Raw genomic sequence first — 21,539 nt, 5'->3', positions numbered from 1 at the left:
GGAATCGAAAACATTAGTTAAGTTTAGGGAGAGATCGCATTCACAGTTAAGTAATACGGCAAAATTTAACAGCAGGTCTGTTGGATATGCTACATACCCATACATCACCCTGACCTCCACACTGTTACTCTCTATCTGAAATACTGTCTGATCATAAAAGACCCACTACTTCCTGCATTGGCACTGAAATCGTAAGATGCAGAATCATCAAACATGGATGTAATTCCAGGATAGTGGGTTGTTTCTTTCTTGACATGGTTTCTGTGATCCTACAAACAAAAAAATCCCCCAAAACCTTGATAAGCATGCTGGGCAATTTTGTATCAAACATGTGAAACATTAGATTCAAAATGACTGTCAGTGACTCAACATCTAACACTATATTCTTGCATGTTACAAGGTCAGTCTTGATTGGCTATCTAATGTGTGGCAAATGAAAATATAATGCATTCCTCTCATTTTACACTTTTCTTTTCAATGTGGACCGTTTTGTCTTGGAGCTTACAAAATCTCGACAGGTAGATGGAATTTAGATCTTCATTAATGATTTTCTAAGTCTTTTAACATTGTAGATACATTTAGATGCCAACATAACTGTTGCAATTTGATGAAAATCCACTGTCTCAAAATCACCGACTATTTCCTTTACTATAAGGAGCAGTTGGGCAACAGTACAACAGGAGCATTATTTGTCTTTGGAAAAAGGTCTGCTTTAGGACTATCTGACTATCATCACTTTCTGCTCACTGGGAGATTCCTTTTTGACAGGCAAAACTCCAGAGGAAACAGCAAGACATTTGTAATCAACAGAATTATGCATGGGAACAGAGAGAAACATGAGGCAGAGAGAAATGTCAGCGAACCTGGTTTTCAGATCACACACATATACAGCCCACCGGGGAAAGGTCCTCACAATTCATTAGGGCACTGTTAATGTGCACTGTGCCAATTTAAAGGGGGTCTGCGCACATTCTCCACAAGTGTTGAGGAGGTCTGGATTTGTCATTGTCTCCATGTGAGAGTTGATGGCTGTTTGTACGTTTCCCTGCTTCGTTACGCCTGGCTTGCCTCAGCTGGCCTTCCCCAGCATCCCTCAAGACGAGATGTCCTGGCTGATCCACTCCCAGTGAGGCACTAAGCACACAGATCTTTGGTACTTGTTATTTGTCTGATATTTTAACCATTTCCACACAATGCAGATGTGGTTTATACTGCAAATTAAAAACATCCTACAACAAAAGACAAGACTCAAACTTTGAAATTGAATTTCTGCCTATATGCTGCTAGCTGGTTTCTGCTAGGGGCTCTTCAGTGATTTAGGATTGCATTTCCATTAGGTTGGGAGACTTGCAAGAAAACCCTTAAAATAGTGAAAAACAGTTCAGCAGGCACTTTTTGCTCATAAGTACTACGTTTGTTTACATGTGTTCTTTTAAAAACCCTAATAAAAAGTCAATAACTGAAAAACAGTTCAGCAGAAGCTGAGATATCCTCACTTTTAGGCTCTTGTATGGGTCAAGCTGCAAAAAGGTTGAATCCTACATCTCCTAAAATGCAACTTGATAGCATTTCTTCATTAGATCCTTACTCCCTGGTTAAAACCCATATTTATGTTGAAAATATAGCTTCCAAGCTCATGACAATATAACTCCAATTACATTACAATGCTTATCTTCACAGTCTTTAGAAAGCTCCTCTAGAGCCACAGAAGACATCATACAGATGTTTTCACAGGCTAAGTGGTACTCCATGACAAGTAAACAGATCTTGACATGTAAAATTGGTGGTCACTGTAACACTATTTTGGCAGTTACTATACACAAAATGTATGTATTGTGCTGTTTTGTATAAACAGAAAATGAAAGTGTGAACAAAGTGTGCACCGACACATATCGAACATCTTTGGAACAATAACTTATTTTTCAGACCATCACAAATATGTAACAATATGCTCCTAATTCATTTTTGTTTTCCTTATTGGTAACTGTCAATAGATCTATTGTACCAACACCATTTGTTCAGAACTTGCCTGCAGTAGTTTTCAACCTACTTTAATTGATTTTTTTGTCCACATGGGGGCAGTGCAACAAGCTGTACATACAACACTGACATATTATCACCTTATAAAGTTGATACTGCAAATATATTAGTGCCACATTAGCAAACAGTTGCTTATTTACACATGCAGCAGACATGGAGCAACATCAGCATTCATCTGGACTGTTTCTGTCCACCTGGTGAATGTTAATCCAGTATATAAATCTCATTTTAGCCCTGTTTTGGTCTCCACTAACTACTGAGAGAAATATCTTGCCATTTAGCTGCTAAATGCTCCACTATGTTTACCTGGAGCTGTAATTTTGTCTGTCTGCCATTTGGTGTTTGGCAGGTAGCATTCAGTGGGTTTATAAGAACGTTTTACACTAAAAACAGCTGCCTGCTGCTTCTGGAAATTAAGCTATTGAGAGTAAATTGAAACAGTTAAATTGCCAGCTGCAAAACCAAAACAATGAGCTTAAAGAAGTTAAAGAGGTCCTTAACGCTGTTGGGAAATGCAGTACAGTTATAGCTCATTACTATGAGCAACCCCTTTAACATTAGACGTAACCATTTGACCAATGGTTAATATAAAAATATCAATAAAGTGTAGCTTTAAGAGAAAGATTTCTCTGTGCTACTAAAGCCCGCCTTCAGATGGACATTTTTTTTGCAGTGTAACCATGAACAAATCGCTAACTCCACTGTCTCTCCCCTTCCAACATGAGGTTTGAATCATCGAGCTGTCATATGGCAGGGACGCAGAATTCAGGACACATCCTCTCACTATAACGATCTGGCGGACATGTCTGCATCCTCGTCTTCCTCCTCCGCCTCCTTGTTATCCCTCCCTCTTCCTTCCAGTCTGCAAGGGATACAGAACATGCCTCATCCCTACGATGGAAGACAGTGACTGGAATAGAATGAATGGATCTTGTATTACAGGGCTAAATGAGAAATGATACTGCTGAACAAACTGCAGAATATAAAGGCAGCACTGTTCAAAACTACCCAGATTTTTGCTTTCCTCTTGAGATTAATGGCGTAGAAAGCTTAGCTGATTGCTGGAGTTCTGGGGTATTACCAAGCTTGTTGCTCAACTTGAGGAATAGGCCAGGTGTTCCCGACAGGGTAAACAAACATTGGAGTAGTAAAAAGGTTGTGTCGAACTGAAGCAGAGTAATTCATGGAGGAATGATCTGCGTCTGGGAGCAAACAGACGGCCCCTGCATGTTTCTGTTGACACTGGTTCAAATCCTTGGTCAGATCAAAGACGCCACATGGTTGCTACAAACACAGTGCTCCTCAGACCAAGCTTATTTTCTCTTTTCTGCTTCTCCTGTACTTTCACCTCTCCTTGCCTCTTTCCTGCAATTACCGCCCCTTCCACTGTCTCCGATCCCCATTTTCATCATGTCCTACTTCAATCTTTCTTTCTTTCAAATGGATCCATCGCCATTCCTCTTTCCTAACCCTTCCTGATATTTCCCATATCCCTATCACACTTTCACCACATGTCAGGAAGACTTTGGTTTGTGTGGTTTCTGCCCAGCTTTGGGAGCAGTCCAGCTCAGGCTCCGTTGGGCTGGTTGTCGGTTCGGCTTGTGGAGCAGACCGGGGCCCACGGTTAGGAAATGACCACTTCTCTGGTTCAAATTAGCAATGAGGCAACGCAACACGGCTTTTTGCTGGCGGCTCACAGAGGAAAGAGCAGGAAAAGTGGGAGAGAGAGTGCTTGGCCATCTGCAAACCACATGAAAGCAAGTGGTAATTGATTCAAAGCCCTCCCTAATTAAGTATTATGTTGGTTGGCCAAAGAACATCCTCCCAGAAGTGGTTGTACTTCTGTAGCATTCACTGTCCAAACAATCGCAGACTTGCATGGTTAACATCAGGTAGAAGATGTTTTATTTCTGTCATCTCACTCTGCAATTCATCATCTATAGAACATCCAGGTTTTGACACAGGTCATGTAAATCTCTGACCTTCCTCAGTTTTTAACAAGACAGTTCACTTCTGTGGTGCTTTATGCAACTACAGCTCTATTCCTACAGCCAAAATCAGCTTCTTAATCTTTCTAATCTTGCTCTCATAAATGGAAAAGTGTAACAACATTGCACCCATATGAATGAATTAGAATGAGCTGAATATTGTGTTTGATCTGCAGAAATATACTTTATGTCAGCACTGTATATGGCTGTCGCGTGATGAGGTACCACTAACTGAAATGCCAGTTTTTGTAAGGAAAATCTTTCCGGACTTGCTTGCATGCTTACTTATGTTACCCTATTATGTTTGCATTGACAGACAAAATTGAGAGCAAATGCATGATGTAGAGGCAAACAGTGAGGCTGTCATCCAATTAGTCTTGTGTTTGTTTATCCTAGTCTTCACTGTACAGCATATCAAATGTTCTCTATGAAACACTATTCCACTTGCTATCCCTCCTAAATTGCTGGGCAGAGCAATAACTCCTCTTGTCTTGTGAGCATGAAACAAAATAATTCTTCTTCAACAGCTTCTTTAAGCACTTAGAAATGCTGCCAAACTACATTGCCTCTCCTGTCTAACTCCAGGAAGCATTACATATATTGTAGGGATAAACAGAAACAAGAGAACTCGAGTTAGGGTCATGTACACACACACAATGTAGAACGCACTCAACAACGCTCACACAGCGTTCACCTCAAACGAGCTGGAATGAGCACAAAGTCGCTTTTTCATTTTATCGTTTCACTACTTTGCTGCTGATTACAGGAAATGATTAGGACAAAAGCCTTGAAGGATTGGTTGTGTTGTACACTGCCTAATGCCTCTGAGCATTGCATTATGAAACACATGTTGCTCAATGGGCTCAAAGTCTGTACAGAAAGGATTTAGTCTCTAAGCCAAGGACATTTAAATGAACAGTCTGAGAGAACCAGCACCCTGCACTGAATGATCATGGGATACTGTAATGGATCAACCAAATACGTTTTTGTTATAATTTGTTGTTTTCCATGGCATTGGGGCCATGGTAAATAAGTATCAGTATACAGCAAGATTGTAGGAACCACTGGAGGCTTAATTTGCACTCTTGAGATGCATAATACATTGTGACATAACTACATTTTCAGAAGAAACAACCACAAAGCTTGGGGTGGTCCAGTGTAGGGGATAAGTCATCTTAAATCCATTCCTTTGAGGAACACTGTGAGCCAAGCTAAATTTCAGGTGTTTACCTGGGCAGCAACTGGCAGCCCCCCGCCAGTTTGTTTAAAGCTGGAAGACAGAGGGCTCACAGATGTTTGTGGCCATATGATGGGCACCTGTAGTCACCTGCTAGAGAAAGACTGCAGAGTGATACATATATGTGAAAGGACATCAGAAACATTGACAGTCTAATGTGATTTAATTTCATATCATGCTGAGCAGCATTACAGTACATTTGGATGATAAAATCATTAAAAATGTTAGAATATCAATACTCTGTTTTGACATGAAAACATCAGCTGTCACATGTCTGTAAATAACCTCCTGATGTTAACTTTCCAAGCATATATCTTAGCAACTGCACTACGACTTAAAATGGCACTAATCAATATTTTTATATGAAGAATGGATCAAATAATTGTGTAATATGTGAACGGGCTGCTCATAGTGACAAAAAACCCTAAAAGAATTATCACCCAACTTTTCAGTTCCCTTCAGCTCTACAGAGCATTTTAGCATCTTTCAGCTCATTGTTTTGGTTTTAGAGCCCAAAATGTTACTATTTTTTTCAATCTCACCGCTGTCATTAACGTTGTTACCAGAAGCAGTAGGCAGTTCTTTTCAGCAGAAAAGCTGATAAATGGACAGCACTAAACAGACGAAGTTAATTACTAGCTGGTGACCATACTGGAGCATTTAGCAGCTAAAGAGTCAGATATTTTCGTTAGGAGTTGGTGGAGCCCCAAACAGAGCTAAAATTAGAGTGAGTACTGGACTTACAAGGTTTGCAAGGTGGCCAGAAAAACAATTCTTAATGAATGCTAATGCTCTGTCTTCTGGATGTATAAATAGGCAACTGATTGCTAATATGTTCACCATAACTACTTTATAAGCTGAATGTCATGTGTACAGCTTGTTCTGCTGCCCCCAAGTGGCCAGAAAACTCAATTAATGCTGCTTTAACTGTGCCAGAAATGTTTAAAAATTTCATAATTAAGACATTCTGACTCCCATTGTCTGCAACCATAATAAATGTGAGCGTCAAAAATCAAAAATGCTGAAAAAGTTTTAGATTTCTAAGGTAAAAAGAGGCATGGCATTAGCAATTGCAAGTTTAACTATGAGGTAGTTGCTGGAACAAAACTTGTTAATTGATGATAAATATGAGGTTGCTGTCTGCTACCAAAGGAAAAAAAACCCTCTACTGTGTTTGAGCACACAATACATGTGTCACTTAGTAAGCATTCATTCCCTACACAAGAAAATCTGGCAAAATAAAATACTTTTTTATTATCCTGCTCCAAGGGGACCATAACACCACAATAACCCCAGTCTCTCTCTTTTCTCTTTTTACGAACACCTACGCATACGTCTAAATCAGGCTCAGACTGAACAATAACAAAGTCTGGAGCTTTTCAAATGGTCTCTAAAGAGCTGTTTCCAGACCCTTACTCAATATTGACCCATCAGAGAGATATATCCATCCTGCATCTGAAGTGAAATAATAAAAATAAACAGTTGGCTTGGGAAGCAAGTCTGTAAATAGATGAAAAGAGGGATAATGTGAGTTTTATACTGAGGAGTTGACCCCTGTTAAGAGTTGGCCCGATGTCTTGCTCTCTCTGCTTTTGGAAGCCCCAAACAAAATTCGTGCCAGACAGTGAACTGAGGGGCAATGAAGGAAAGGTAGCAAGTCAAAAACAAAAGGCAAATAAACCTACCCACATGTATTGTGCACATGTTCATTTGCACAGCCTAACTGAACATACAAAACTAAAGGAGACTGTGCTTTTGAGGTTGTGGCACCTAAACTTTGGAACTCTCTACTTTTAGACTTAAGATCTATGGACAATGTGGGCACCTTCAAAAAGCAGTTCAAGACCCATTTGTTTAGATTTGCCTTTGTGTGATTTTTCTGTTTTCTATTTATTTCTGTTTTTGTTGTGTTTCATGTCTCTATGTACAGATGGGTGACATATTAAAGGAAAAACCAACATAAAGTGTCTTAGTAAAGTGTTGGGCCACCACATGCCATCAGAACAGCTTCAATGCATCTTGGCATTGATTCTACAAGTCTCTGAACTCTACTGGAGGAATGAACATCATTCTTCCAAAAGATATTCCCTCACCTGGTGTTTGGATGATGGTGGTGGACACTTCTGTTTAACACGTCAGTCCAAAATATCCTATAGGTGTTCAGTTGGCCAAAACTGGGCCTGCTCAGCATTTTTAGTGCATGATTGGATGTTAATTGCTTAACTCTACCATGCAATGCATCTGTGTGGAAGCATCTGAATTTGTTATGTTTCTCCATTCATTTATTCACGTTTTTCCTTTAATTTGTCACCTGTCTGTATGTTTATGCTTCATTTCTTCTGTGAGGCACTTTGTGACGTCTCTGCTCTCGAAAGGTGCTATATAAATAAAGTTACTTACTTACTTACTTACAAACACTTGTACTGGCACGCACGTCTGGTTCATTCACTACTTCATCCCAGCCCTGCGACTCACCACGTAGCTTTTGTCATGTTATAACCACACAGACAACCAAACATCAAACAATCTTCATTTGGCTTCACTCAGTGTTATGGATTCCCCTTTTTTTTTCTGTAACTGAGACCGGTGAACGTGGGGGTCGTCACACACATCCTCGGGAGACGAGGGGGAAACTCTCACTTCCTCGCATCCAGACAACTGCAGCTTCAGTGGAAGAACACAAGATGTCACATCCCGTTAACTGGGAACAGCACTGTTGCTGGATGAGCGCTGAGGATCTCATTCTTGTTTGTTCCTGTTGGATTCTCTTTGAAAACACAAGCTGCTGTCTCAAAAAACTCCAACACACCATTGGAAAATTATAGATTTGACTCCAGGAAGCATTGCTCAATACGTGTTTTGTCCATGGCGTAGATACTGCGCCTTGTTCAGGCCTCACTGGCTAAAAGCAATGTCTGGCGTTAGAGAACAAGGTTGTTCTACCACAGGGTTTTTAGTTTGAGCGGAGGTTAAATTCAAGAGGATTTGGTCCATAGTCTACACCAATAAAAAAAGATGGAAAGGTGGGGAAGAAGGGAAGAACCAAGGACACGTGGAACAAAGTAAAGAGGAAAGGGATATGTTGAAAGGGGAAAAAGTGGCAATGCACCGATGAAAGCCCCCACACCTCCTCCTCCTTCTGTCTACTGAGCGTGCCTGTGATAAGTTCCCTCTGATAGTCTGATAGCTGCATGTTGAGGGCATGTTGTCAAGCCCCTCTGAGCTTGGAGGCCCTGCTAAGACCAAGCCACTGCTGACAGAGTCAATGGGAGATGGAGGAAAAATAACAAGGGGCGTCTGCCAAGCCTCCCCACTGCTTGCTCTCCCTGTCTCCCTTTCTCTGTCCCCCTGTTGCTGCCAGCCCAATGGAAAAACTCCCTTTGGTCCAGACACAGTTATGAGAGAATGAAAATGTAAGTGGGAGACAGATAAACACAGATAAAGGGGGACAGACAGAGGCTTACGCAAGGAGAAAAATAAATAAGTGAAGGTGCCAAAATTTTAATAGACATAAAACGGAATTAGAATAATAAAAAACTACTGTTTTTTTTATTTGTTTTCCTCCCCTCCTCCTCCTCCTGTCGTCTGCTCTGTTTTTTTCCGAGCTCATACAGAGCTGAGAGCCAAAACAATGTCCTCCAGTACAAGGGTCTGATTAATAACGTGCTGCTCCCTGCAGTCTGGAGGGCCGTATGTTTGTGCAGATTCACTATCTGCCATATAGTTGACCGAATTCCTTATATCAGCTGTGTGTCCGGCCAAGATGGCTACTGGTGATATGCAAACAAGCTTAGAGAGTATAAACACATGAGGCACAGGGAAGTAAAGAAAGACAAAGATGCAAATCTTCATCCGCATGCAAAAATATGTTTTCATCTTTTACTGTCTCTATCTTTTTCTTCTCCCCCTTTTAGCTGAAAAACAAATCCAGCCTATTAATCTTGAATGTTATGGTCCAGGCTCTGATTAAGACCAGGGCCTGTATTCTGTTTCCACCGCCCTTCAGTGCAATTCTTCATTCAGTATATCAGCGGCACCAGTTAGCATGCCTTATAATATGTGCGGAAGAGTGTGTGTACGTACAGTAGTGTGTGTGTGTGTGTGTAGCTGTAATTACAGCCATGGTCTTCTGGCTGAAAAGCACAGAAAGAAAACACACTCTTTGTTGGAGAAGTCCTTAAAGGAGTGCCCTGTTTTCACTCTCTTTCCTTTTTATGCTAAAGTGCCTAAAGAAACAAAAGGTTCTGATAAGGGTAATTTGTGTGTGTATGTGCATGCATGTTCTGAAGGTGTTTGGGTTCCTGGAAAGTAAAAGAATAAGTGGGCGTTTACTTTTCCTTGAGAATGAGTGGCATTCTCCCTCATTTCCTGCTCTCAAGGCATAAAACTGAGAGTTATAGAGGCACAAGTGCCTGCCCTCTATCACACACACACAAACATGCACTAAATGATGTATATAGGGAGTGCAATACAGGGTAATATCATGCATGCAGGTGACACATGAAAGTTCTGAGCAAATACTACTTTGAAAGTGATTTGGCATCATTAAAACACCAAGAGTGAGACCGAGATCTCAAGATAAATTTACTTGAAATGTGATATGACAGCTTGTAAATGAGGAGGCTAAATCCTAATGATTGAAGGGTAACAGAGGAACAAGAAATCATCTTGAATATTTTCAATGTTGTGGGAGAATTTAGTGTCGAAATACATCTGTCAGATGTAATAAGACTAAAGATATCATGGTAATTATTCACTGACGAGTACAAACACTAATAGTTATTCCCTTCACTACAAAATGCCATGTGTATCTGTCTGTGAACAGTGAACAACTTAATATTCTGCCCCCTTGTGGCCACAAAGTGTAGACTACTTTACAAGCCAAACAGAGGGTGAGAGACAGAAAAGGCATCAAGGCAGTCACAGAGCTCATAAGCGGCGGGTGAGGCTGAGGAAGGGGAAGGCTAATATTTGATCAACTATCATACTTGTTCTAACGATCATGGAGGACGACGTTATTATGTTCATAACATATACAATAATGCACAGCCAATAATGCAACACAGTAAAAGTAGGCTGACTACTAAAGTTATGTGCATAAACATATCAGAAATGGGCTGGCATTAAGTGGCTGTGGTGGATGGTTAGAAATTGAGTTTTGATAATCTCACACACAACAAGCCTTGGTTATGTTAGCCAGTGCTGTATATGACATTAGCAGTAGAACATGAAATAACTCCTTTGATATTATATTTTCTTCCCATGAGTTGTTTGTGCCATTCAGTATTAACCTGTATCAAAGAACATAAAGAGTCCAATCAGAACATTGGCATATCGCTGAGACAGATCCAATACTTAAGAACTGTTTTTCCAAACCCCCTTGTGCGGTCTATAAGAGACCCCCTAACCTATGCAACATGCTGGTGAGGGCAGCCCTTCCCCCTCCACCACCCTCACATTTCCTTAGCTCGGTCCCTACTGGAAATTACCCATGTGGTCATTGCCAACAATGTCATTTCACACAAAAAACTGACTCATTCAACCACCCTCACACGGGAAGAAAATACAGTATCAAAGGAGTTATTTCATGTTCTACTGCTAATATCATATACATGCTTAAATGCCCATGTGGACTGGCATACATTGGTAAGACCACCTAAAAACCCGAAATTGCTGAACATCGCAGTACTATCAGAAATAATGTAACAGCTAGTCTTGTGGCTGTACATTTTTCCAAGGCGAAACTCAACACTTCCACTGTCAGATATGTGGGGATTGAGGCTTCTTGAATTTGACGAGGCTAGCCTTGGCCTAAAAACACAAAGTCCCAATTACAAAATGTAATTTATATCAGCAATATTTTTATGTATCTACAGATTTTTAGCCTACCCATAAGACCTTCTACATGCTTCATCCTGGTGCTGCATTGCCACCAGGTGGCTGCAGCGATAATGACACAGTAATACCATAATCCAGGCAAGACAAGGACAACACAGGCATTTTCATTGTTTTAACTTTACCAGTATGCAGTGTGGTGTGCACAATAGCCGTCAGTAAATTTAGGGAAGGCTTAGCCTTCTCTAGTCTACATTACTCGCCGCCCCTTACAGAGCTCCTTTAACTTTTAATAAAATCTTTTTTAAAATGAAATCTTTGTCTTTTGCTCTCTGCTCCTAGAAATGGAGAGTATGCATCCATACTGCTGCTGTTTCCCTGATAAAGCAAGTATGTGAGAGATTGTGATGCAAAGACTGATGTGAGAATGAGTACAGTAAGGTGCCTGAGAAAGTATATATCTATAATGCCATGCATATACTCTCTCCTTCTTCTCTCTTTTGCTGCTCCCCCATGGATGAAAGCTCACCAAGAAAGTCTGTGTTCTTTCACCTTGACATCAGAACAGGTGTTATCCTCAAAGATTTTAAAAAATGGAAGAGTTGATGTTGAGTTTGGAGTCTTAAAAGTCCCAACTTCAACACGTTCTGGCCTATAAAGTTCAGTGGGGCATGAGAGCCTGAGCGCTATATGAGCAGGCGGTTTGGCAAAGGGCAGTGCGAGTGTGTTTATCTGTTTGAAATGTGTGTGTGTGTGTGTGTGTGTGTGTGTGTTAGTGTATGTAAGAAGTGTTAAATCCATGTAGGAGTTTGTATTGCACGCGCCATTAAAGTATGCTGTGTGTGCCACTGTGCTTTCAGCGTGACTGTTGTTTGTGTATGGTTGGTCACACTTGGCACTTTGTATGAAAAGCCTGAATGGGCAGCAGGTTGGAGGCTTGTTAGTTGTGGTTAAATAATGTACCACACACACAAACACACTCAAACTACTCATAGCCACCAGTTGCCGTGTAAGCGCCCAGTTGCCACCCATTGGAGAACACAGAATAACAGTCAGTGGCATGGGGTTGCCATGGTTACAGCACAATGTTGCCATAACCCATGTGCCAGGCATGGAAATACAAGCCAAGAAAAAAGTCTCTGACGCTGGCAAAAGCAGAGAGGAACATAAATTTCCTGACCTATAGGTAATTTAATAGAACTGCAGAGAGTGTGGGAAGCCAACTGGAAACCACTAAATCTATATGAGATGACCTGAACTTTATGAGCAAATACTACTTTGAACAGTACGGCAGACACTGCTGCGCACCAGCAGCTCTGCACCTGAGAACTCCTGTTATATACCTCACTGGCAGAGGGAGAATTCACGCTTTAGTGTGTGTCCATTCACCCACCCCCCTTGAAGATTGTGTAACACAATCCTTGATATTCACACAGATTCAGTCCCCTAGCAGCATGCATGTGTGGCTCCACGTGCACACACAGGTACATATCCAGTCAACTTTTCTTGCCGTAAGCCAGTGAAATAGAGGGATGCTGCCAAATGTTTTTGGATTTCAGAGCTCCAGCCCACTGTCTTTTCCAGACTCTCTCTCCCCCTCCTCTCTTTCTCTCACTCTCTTTCTCTGTGTCTCCCTCCTTCTTTTGCTAAGAAAGCGTGCTGTCGGTGCTCTGAAACACATGTGATCGAAAAATGTATCTCCTCAGCAAGGCATGCATTTTGGAATCTTCTCTTTATTTTTGGATATGTTTTCTAAGCTTCACTAATGTGTTCCTCTTGTTGTTTTTCCTTTTTGCTCATCCCCCTTCTGTCTCTCTCCCTCTCTGTTAGTTTGTCATGTGGGATACCTGAGGAGTCATGGCTATTTCTCTTCTCTCTCTGTTTGTGATGGAGGGATGTCGTTACAATGGAATGCAGCGGCGCTTGCCAGAGGCGTCACAGTGGATGGACAGAGTGAAGCAACGTGGGGATGAGGAGAGGAGAGGATTATCCAGAGAAAGGAAGAGGAAAAATAATACGACCATGTGTCCATTTGCAGTATTTCTTTACCTGGGTACATTCCACTAACAACATAAAATTTAATAAACTAGACTAACAAATCTATCAAACAAGCTGCAGTCCATGCCAAGAGAACACGTGACATGAGTGGCAATGACATTCACAGATACATATCCACATGGTGGACACTCCTCTTAAAAAAGTTAATCAGCATATCTGTAATTGAGGTAAACCCATTGAAATGTGTACCACACTCCCCTACCCCAATATACACACAGAATACACACCATCATCATCAGCTAAAGTCCCAGATGTATGTATGTTTGTGTGGATGCATCAGCATCTGAAATTCAAATATAGAATTCAGGATATCATCACTCGTCAGGGCAGTGAGACACAGAGAATCTCGACTATCAGTGCAGACAAAGTCAGGACACTCAAAGCAGATCAATAGAGGGTGCACAGCTACAACTTTAATATTAGAATTAGTGTCTCTACAGTGTCTGGGCTGGAGCTAATCTGTGAGCTGTTCCTCTGTGCAATAGTTAAAGACTGAAGAGAATTATGCAGGTCCCATGACTAATATATTGCGCCGTCTGTTTTTTATTTTTATTTTTTTCCCCTTTCCTGTTCTCCCCCTCTGTTTCTTTTGGCCTCAGCCACTGCAGCCACATGTAATAAAAGTGAAAAGACAAGAGATGACAGGACACGAGGATGCTGACAGAGCCAGAGAAAATGTGAGGGCAGGTAGGGCTTACCTTTCTCTCCTCAGAGTGTCGAGGGGCAGGGGGGTGCACTAGGTAAGGGCAGCGGTAGGTGTGAGCTTCAGGTGGGTCTCTCTTCTACCTCCCTCCTTGCTTCAGCCACGCGTGTCTCCCATGGGATGCGATGGCATCAGATATTCAGTGAAGCCAAAAAAGAGGAGTGGTGTCCTCCCGGGCAAAGACCTGGCCCCCTGAATTGGTCCAGTGCTGCTCACAAGTGCAGGAGAAACAAATAAAAAAAAAACAACCAAAAACAAAAGTTATGGCAAAAGAAAAAATTGGATATTTTCAACTGCAGGTGGAGCAAACTGTCTGTTTAACTTTTATTTTTCTGCCTCCAGCGAAAAACAAAAAAGTCCATCCATGTGCTTTTTGGCAGAGGTGGTGAAAGTGAGAGAGAGGGGATGAAAGAGCAAATGAAAGAAGAGGGAAAAATCCTCTCTGTGCCGTCTTCAAGCTGTCCAGACGCAGGTCTGAGGAGCACCTTCCCAATCTGTGCGCTCTCGCTCTCCAGGGTGGAAAGTAGGAGGGAAGGAGTGAAGGAGCAGGACAGAGAAGGAGAGAGAGTGAGTAACAGTGGAGTGAGACTCAATCAGTCAGGCAGGCAGGCAGGCAAGCAGGCAGGCAGGCAGCAAGGCAGTGTATATTAAGCTAAAGGCTGTGGGTCCGAGCAGGCTGTGCTCCCACTCCCAGGACTTATAACCAGGGGCTGTGCACCTCGCTGCTCCAATCTCCCTGGCTTACTCGGCGATCCCTCTCCCACTGGCTTATTTTGGGAAAGACAGACAGGATTGTTCATTGGGTTAACCCCCTTCATACAAAAAGCAAGTGTCTGTGGCTGGCTGTGCTGAGGAAGGAGGGGAGTGAGCAGGATGGGGTGGGGTAGCAGCCGGGCAGAGAGGGGTGGGGTAGGATGAAGAGGAGGGAAGGGAACGAAAAGACACTGGGAATTTGGAGGCGTCTCATGCCCTTGTTCTGCCTCCCTAGACTCTTTTACCACTCTCTTCTCCAAACTCACCTTCCAAGAAATCACTCTGCCCTTTATCCTTTTGCTCTTCAAACATGCTCTCACACAAACACACAAATCTAATCACCAAATCAAGATCAACCTGTAGATAGTGGCATGAAACACCCCAGAGATTTTAATCTTAAAGTCTCCCACAAAAACTCTCTTTTTCTTTACTTGCTTGTAGCTCCAATGGGCAATTATTAATCTCTATGCATGACATAACACTGGATAATTGTAATACATAGAGGGGCTTTGTGTTGTCGCCTAAAACCTGCTGCAGTTTGTGTATAATTGTTACATGATAGCACTCTCTTGGGGTTAATCACCGAAGCATAGCAGTAAATGACATCGGTTCACATTTCCCTACTACAGCCTGGCTATTCATTGCTACAAGATGTATTACAGGTATCAGATAGACCTTACATCTAAAACGTGCCAAGCATTTGCCGGGAAAACGCATAAATTCTCATCAACATCGGTAATTGCAAATCATACTTTGGATGTTTGCTAACAGCCTGGATGAACTACAGTCGATCCTTATCACTAACTCAGTAACGTCCAACAGAGAAGAGGTTTACTAAGACCTGTGTGCTTAGTACAGGCTTAGCATTCAGTGTTTAATTGGCAGAGTGTTAGCTGGCCCTGTGCTATGTTAGTGGACCTTGAAGAGAAAGCTGTTCCGTGCTTGTGATTGGACGAGCCGGAGGAAAGCTGGCCTAGCCTTTTCCTGAAAGACCTACTGGGACTAAGCCATTGGCTGAGTTGGAGATCAGATAGAGAATGTGATTCCAAGTAAATATTGAAACTCTACAGAGAGGGGTATAAAGAATTAAGCAAAAGCTCAGAGTCCAACATTTACTATGTTTCTTTGTGGTTTTATTCATCACGTTCTGCCAGTGGGGATTGGTTTATTAAAAGTGCTGTCATTTCGGCAGCATCCACAGATTCATTACTTCAATCACAGCATAAATTCCATCTAGTTATCCACAGCTGGCAGTCCTGCTGCACTTCTCTCATTCATGTTTTGCTTATGAGGAGTAATAAATGTCCCCAGACTGTGTAATCTACCAACCATTAGAACCAAAGTCGGGCTGAACTAAGCTTTTCCTTGCATGAGAACTATAGGCTATGTCTCAACAAGAGCATATTTGGATAATGTCTATTATATTTAATGGGGCCCGCCATTTGAAGAGTGTCATTATGGTACGATTTACAATGCAGATGGGGTTTTATGTGTTTCTTTTGCTCTCTTTTGGCAAATTCCTCCAATATCAAGATAGCGGCGTGACAAAACAAGCAATGCAGGAATAAAGCATGGAACTGATTTAATTTCTATCCATTCACAGAGACGTATTTACTATACTTACTGAAGGTCATAAACTGGGCAACTGTTGATTGTGCCTTCAGAGTCAACAGAGAAGTGTTTCGTTCGCAACTGGAGCCGGCTAAATTGAATAATCTCTAAAAAATAAGCAATAGGCGTCATGTCTGTGAAAGAGCCATGGTGCAGTTGACTGAATGGCTCTCTGAACATGGAAAGGGTGGAGTGACCAGATGCCCCGCGATGATGTCATCAATAGGAGCCCTGTGTGGTAGTCAGGCCTGCTATTCATTCATCCCCAGGTGTGTGTTTCCACGTGCATGTGTATTGTTGATCACACTCTATCACAAAAGAAACAGCTTTTCTGTAGCTCAATGAGACAAAAAATGAGTTAGTGGAGTATCACAAAAACACAAGAAAGCCCCCGCCTCTCCCCCAGTCATGGCTATGCTACAGTTCCACGGAAGAACTCTGCCTCCAGCTCCTCAAAAATCTCAGCTAACCCCTTAATACTCTCACACAACACACATTCATTCCCACTCATACTCTTTGGTCAGCACACACCCCTTGAAAAATCCCCAAACCATTCACTTCAGCACAGTACACAAGTCCCCTCCCACCCGCTTGCTTTTACAAGGTGAAACATTCCCGAAAAGAGGGAAAAAACACCTGGTCGTCATGAGTTTCTCTTTTTTCACTCCACTTTTCCCCTTCGCTCCATTTCATTAGTAAGAGTAAAAACAAACAGCGACCGTTTACTGACTGGAAAACTGTGGCATTGCATCACACAGGCTCACTCTGCCCTTGATGTCCGTCAAAACCCAAAAATAAGCTGTGAAAGGAAGGTTGGCGTCACAGATACACTCCACCCTGTACACCACACCCAGCGCCATCAAACATAGACATACTATGTGTTAACGTATGGTGTCTGTTATAGTCAAAGGTGGGGTGTGTGTATGTGTGTGTTTAAGGGCGGGGTGAGTTTGTTTGGGGGTGCATTCAGCATCTATGTTCCTTGAGTGAGCTGTGTGAATGGTTGGAGTGTGTCTAAGGGTTGAGTTGTTTGTGTTTGTGAGCTTGATTGGAATTAACTTTTGGGTTGTAATATAACCTTGTTTACCTCAGTCAGTGGTCACTCTGTGAGTTAAATATTGTATGGTGGTAACTGAATCAATGGCATAAGCTAATATGGTTTTGACAGTGTTTAATCTAATTACTCTGATGCACAAAAAAGCCTTTAAAAGCTCCCAAATGCTTCGGTTTTCAATACCAGATTGTAGGTTGGCACCTAAAGTTCTTTTAGTTAAGCCCTTTTTATTCAAACAAGGCATTGATATCAAGTAACAAAGGTCAGAGTTGAAGGTTCACACGAGGACAGCAGAGGACAGGTGTTCCTCTCTTCCATCTCTCTCTTTTCTCCTCTGCTTTTATACTCCCTCTTTTCTTCGCTATCAGTCTCTCTTTCCCTCGGGCGACGATTCAAAAGGGCCGTTTTCTCTCAGGTGATGTGGTCCACCTTTGTCTGTTCTAACCTTACAAAGGAATGCCTGGCATTCACCAGGCTGTGCCTACACAGGGCCGTTAAGGAGAGTGAAAAAAGGTGGTGAGGGAAGAAGGGAAAGCAGAAGGCAAGACACTGAAAGAACGGGAGTAAAGAGTTGAAGAGGATGACATAGGTGAAGAAAACAGAGAGTAAAATTGAGATGATGTGGAGAGGATGAGAGGGAAGAAGGAATTCAGAATTTGAAGAAGGCAGCAGACAGAAGAGGGGAAAGAATGGAGAGTGAATGCTAGAGAAGAGAGGGGAGTTTCAGTTTTTCACACGCCGTGGATAAAACTTGAAGCCTCTGAAATTGATATAAATTTCAACAGGGAAATTCCTCTGAGATGGGCTTGGGACTCTGCCACCGCCCTCGGCTGGCACAAGGTTGGAGAATGTGGATGGGGTGATGGGACAGCACAAGAGGGGAGAGGAGGTGGATGGAGGGAGCAGGTAGAGGAGCAATGTTTTTGGCTGGTCTCCCCCTGGCTCACCTGACGCATACTGCTGCCGAGCTCAGTTTCCCCCCGGGTAATCATTTGACACTGATAAAAGGGAGAAGGGGGGACAGTGGAGAGAAAAAGGATGGCAGTGTTTCCACCCTGGGAAAAAGCTCTCCGGAGAGATTAGAGGACAGTCTGGGTAATTCTTCTGAAAAAGAGAAAGGGGGAAAATTAAGAAGAGCAGGAAAGAATAACAGAAGGAGGGTTGCGCATTTTGAGAGGTGTTAGCTGAGAAATCCCCCCCACTTCCTTCACCCAAACACCACATGCACAAATGACTGAAGACATGAGGAGGGGGTGCACATTTTTAAGTGTTTCCACAGTAACTCGTCCACCTTTCTTGCTCTGGCACATACACACCTACGTGCGCACACACATGCAAGATGCTGCAGCACGTGTAAATAGAAGAGTGGCGACTGAATGGTATTTTACTGCTTCTGTATTTATGGCAGGTTATTTTGACCCTGGGTGGTCTCTGTTGAAAGACTTCTAGGGTCATTAATCATCAGTCGGGAATCAGATGTCAGGTGTGTGTGTGTGTGTGCATGAGAAACAGAAAAGGGTTGGTCAGTAACCAAAGAGGGAGCAAGAGTACCTACTGTACTGTATGGTAGAAACAGTAAATGTGCAAGTGTGTGTGAGCGTGTTTGAGGTTAGCCTTGCGTACCAGTGGATATCCTAATCAGCTGAGCTGGTGGTGGGATGAAAGAATGTGAAGATTATTGCCTGGTAATTGTTTCCAGAGTGCAACAGTGCTGCTATATCTCAAAGTGAAAAACTTTCATTGCAGTGCAAATGCACATCTACTGTACCACAAGTCAAGGTTATGGGATACGTGCAGGAGCAGAACTCCCAGAGAAGGGAATCCAAAAAAGGAGCACCAATGCTTTGAGTTGAAGCCAAGCTATCAAATTATGAGTTATATTGTGTATATTGTGAGTTTTAGTGAGTCACAACTTAATTATTCCTTCTCGTCTTTCATTTACCAATCTCAAAGGTGCATACAAACACAAACACATTTTGCAACCGTAATTTCCCCGGCGTCTAATTTAACTGATATCCTGCCAATCTTCTGTTAAGACTAACATGCAAACAGTCAAAACAACACACCCAGAGTTCTGTACTCAACTGATAAGCTCATCACTCCACCATACCAGCTACTAAGTGATTCAAACTCTTATTTTTTTTCTTCCTCTCATTGACAGACTCGTCTCCACAAGCCGGCCCTGACAGGGCAATGAGAACCCACGATCTTTCACAAACACAGAGAGAGACAGAGAAACGTTTAGGTTTGTTTTGTTATAGTTTTTAAAACCATTTTCCGTTTCAGAACCAGCAGGCAAGAGAGCAATTTCCTACACAGCAGGAGCAACAGAATCCTCAAACCCAAACAATCAGGTTAGAATAAATAAAGTCAACTGCCGGAGTTTAGAGATCTCAGCGGCACATCCAAAAACTCCACCCCAGTGAGATATGAGGGAGAAAGGCACTGGCACTCTGGTCCAAGGATGGGCAAAGTTCATTCATGGGTGTCTCAAGCCTCAAGAGTTATTGCAAAGTTATGACTTATGAATTTTAAACCCTCTAAGTACAGTACAGCTGATTTGCATTCATAAATGCATGTAAGCCCGGAGTGACAAGCTTGGCTCATAATCCTTTTAGGACCTTTAACTCGAGATCACATCTTAATTATCTAACTGATTCTTCACATAGAAAAGTTTTCTCATAATCATGACTTAATTATCGTATTATCTTGACATAACAGACTGCAATGTTGTGGTGCCAACAGTCACATTTTTAAGTTCATTTCGTACACCATTTAATTAATTTCAAGCGAACCTGTAAAGTTGCACTCTAAAGTTGTATTTTCTTTTAGCAGTATGGTTTAATTAGTTTCAAAACCCGTGCACATGAAAAACAGGCGCGTGCATGTGATTTGAGCGTACAGAACAGTATCTGTGAGCAGAAAACCAACGCGAGAGAGCATTTCCGCTCTGCGTGCCCAAATGTGGTCCAGCAAGCACGGAGCTGTGATAAATACGAGCTTGACCCTCCCTACGTGCTCGCAACTGCTCAACACATGCTCGCTCGTCAAATTGACTTTTGAGACTTTGCAGGTGGGGATGGAATAGACAGTCCAGTCCTTTGACCAAACTGACATTTGATTGGCTGTTTGGTTTGATCACTGACACAGTTGAAGACAGACAGTTGCCTGAAAGAACAAAAGGAAACATAAATAATGATATTTTATGAGATCGATAATGAGATGATTAAGTCCTTTTCACTAGAAGATGATAGTTAGTTGCCTTTTCTAACAAGATGAGGAGATTATTAAACTGTAATCTGTGAGATAACTGGCCAAACAAACATATGTGACCATGGCCTGCTTCCCCTTTCGAAAAACGAATACAGGGTGGGAAGTGAGGGGATGTTACTGTTTATAGCAGGGTGAGGTGTGCTCAACCTGTCACTTGTTACTCTCTTAGGACAAAAATGAAAATGAAAACAAAAATACAGCTTAAACCAGAAGACAAAACATAGCACTAAACATAGAGTTGGGTTTCAATAGCCGGTTCCGTTTTGGATCTGGATTCAGAAAAACACAAATTTGCAAAACTGTGAGGCCACCAAATCTATTATCAAATCTTTGTATCTCTCCTCACTCTATTGAATCACAACAGCAATGTACAAAAGGTTGCAGTGTTCTACTTTTTACCCACCGTTGCTATCATCAGTTGAAAAAATAAACAAAACCCAAAATCATTGGTTAATATGCTCTCTTTAAGCCAGTGTCTGTACTTGGTTAAAGATTGTTACCAATTGTTAGCAAAAGAAAACCAGCTCACTAGCAACACTCTACAATTCCAAGTGGACAGTGCATTTTTTCAGACAGAGTGGTGACTCTTCTGGAGTGAAATGATGTAGCTGATTGTGTCATTCTGACTCGTCAACATCTCCCCGTTAAATGTCTATGTATAAATTCTATGTATAATTAAAGCTTATTAACTTAATAGTTATGTCATGAGTAAGTGGCTCATAAAAAATACCCCAGATAGCAAAATTGCTGTGGCCCAGATCCGGCCCACAACCAACACTTTCGGCACTTTGATTCGGCCCACATACTGCGTGGAATGAGGGCACTTGGGCGGTCTGCTCATGTTTCCCAGATCTGGGCCACAAGCAAGCTGTATGTCAACCAAGAACAAACCAGATAAAACAGAACTGGCCCACATCCAGAACACACATACTTGAGAGCACCACATCTTTACCAAAAAAGGCCCCCATTTGATTTGGTATATCTGGG

The 21,539-nt window shown here is 42.1% G+C and overlaps 1 protein-coding gene across 8 annotated transcripts in view; it reads right to left on the bottom strand.

Annotated features, from left to right (window-relative positions):
• The window catches only part of col8a2 (collagen, type VIII, alpha 2), a 123,343-nt gene that overhangs the window by 34,162 nt on the left and 67,642 nt on the right, over positions 1 to 21,539 (bottom strand). For 7 of the 8 annotated variants that reach the window (XM_042435188.1, XM_042435191.1, XM_042435189.1 and 4 more), the window contains one exon: positions 13,857 to 14,069. The exons of the other annotated variant lie outside the window; for it this stretch is intronic. The gene's annotated coding sequence lies outside the window, so the exon portion shown is untranslated. The remainder of the gene's footprint in view (positions 1 to 13,856; positions 14,070 to 21,539) is intronic. 8 annotated transcript variants of the gene reach the window in all.

The sequence above is a fragment of the Thunnus maccoyii genome, chromosome 15 (assembly GCF_910596095.1).
Source record: "Thunnus maccoyii chromosome 15, fThuMac1.1, whole genome shotgun sequence".
In the NCBI taxonomy this organism is placed as follows: domain Eukaryota; kingdom Metazoa; phylum Chordata; class Actinopteri; order Scombriformes; family Scombridae; genus Thunnus; species Thunnus maccoyii.
Note: the sequence above shows the minus strand (reverse complement) of the source record. Positions and strands in the feature narration are given on the sequence as shown.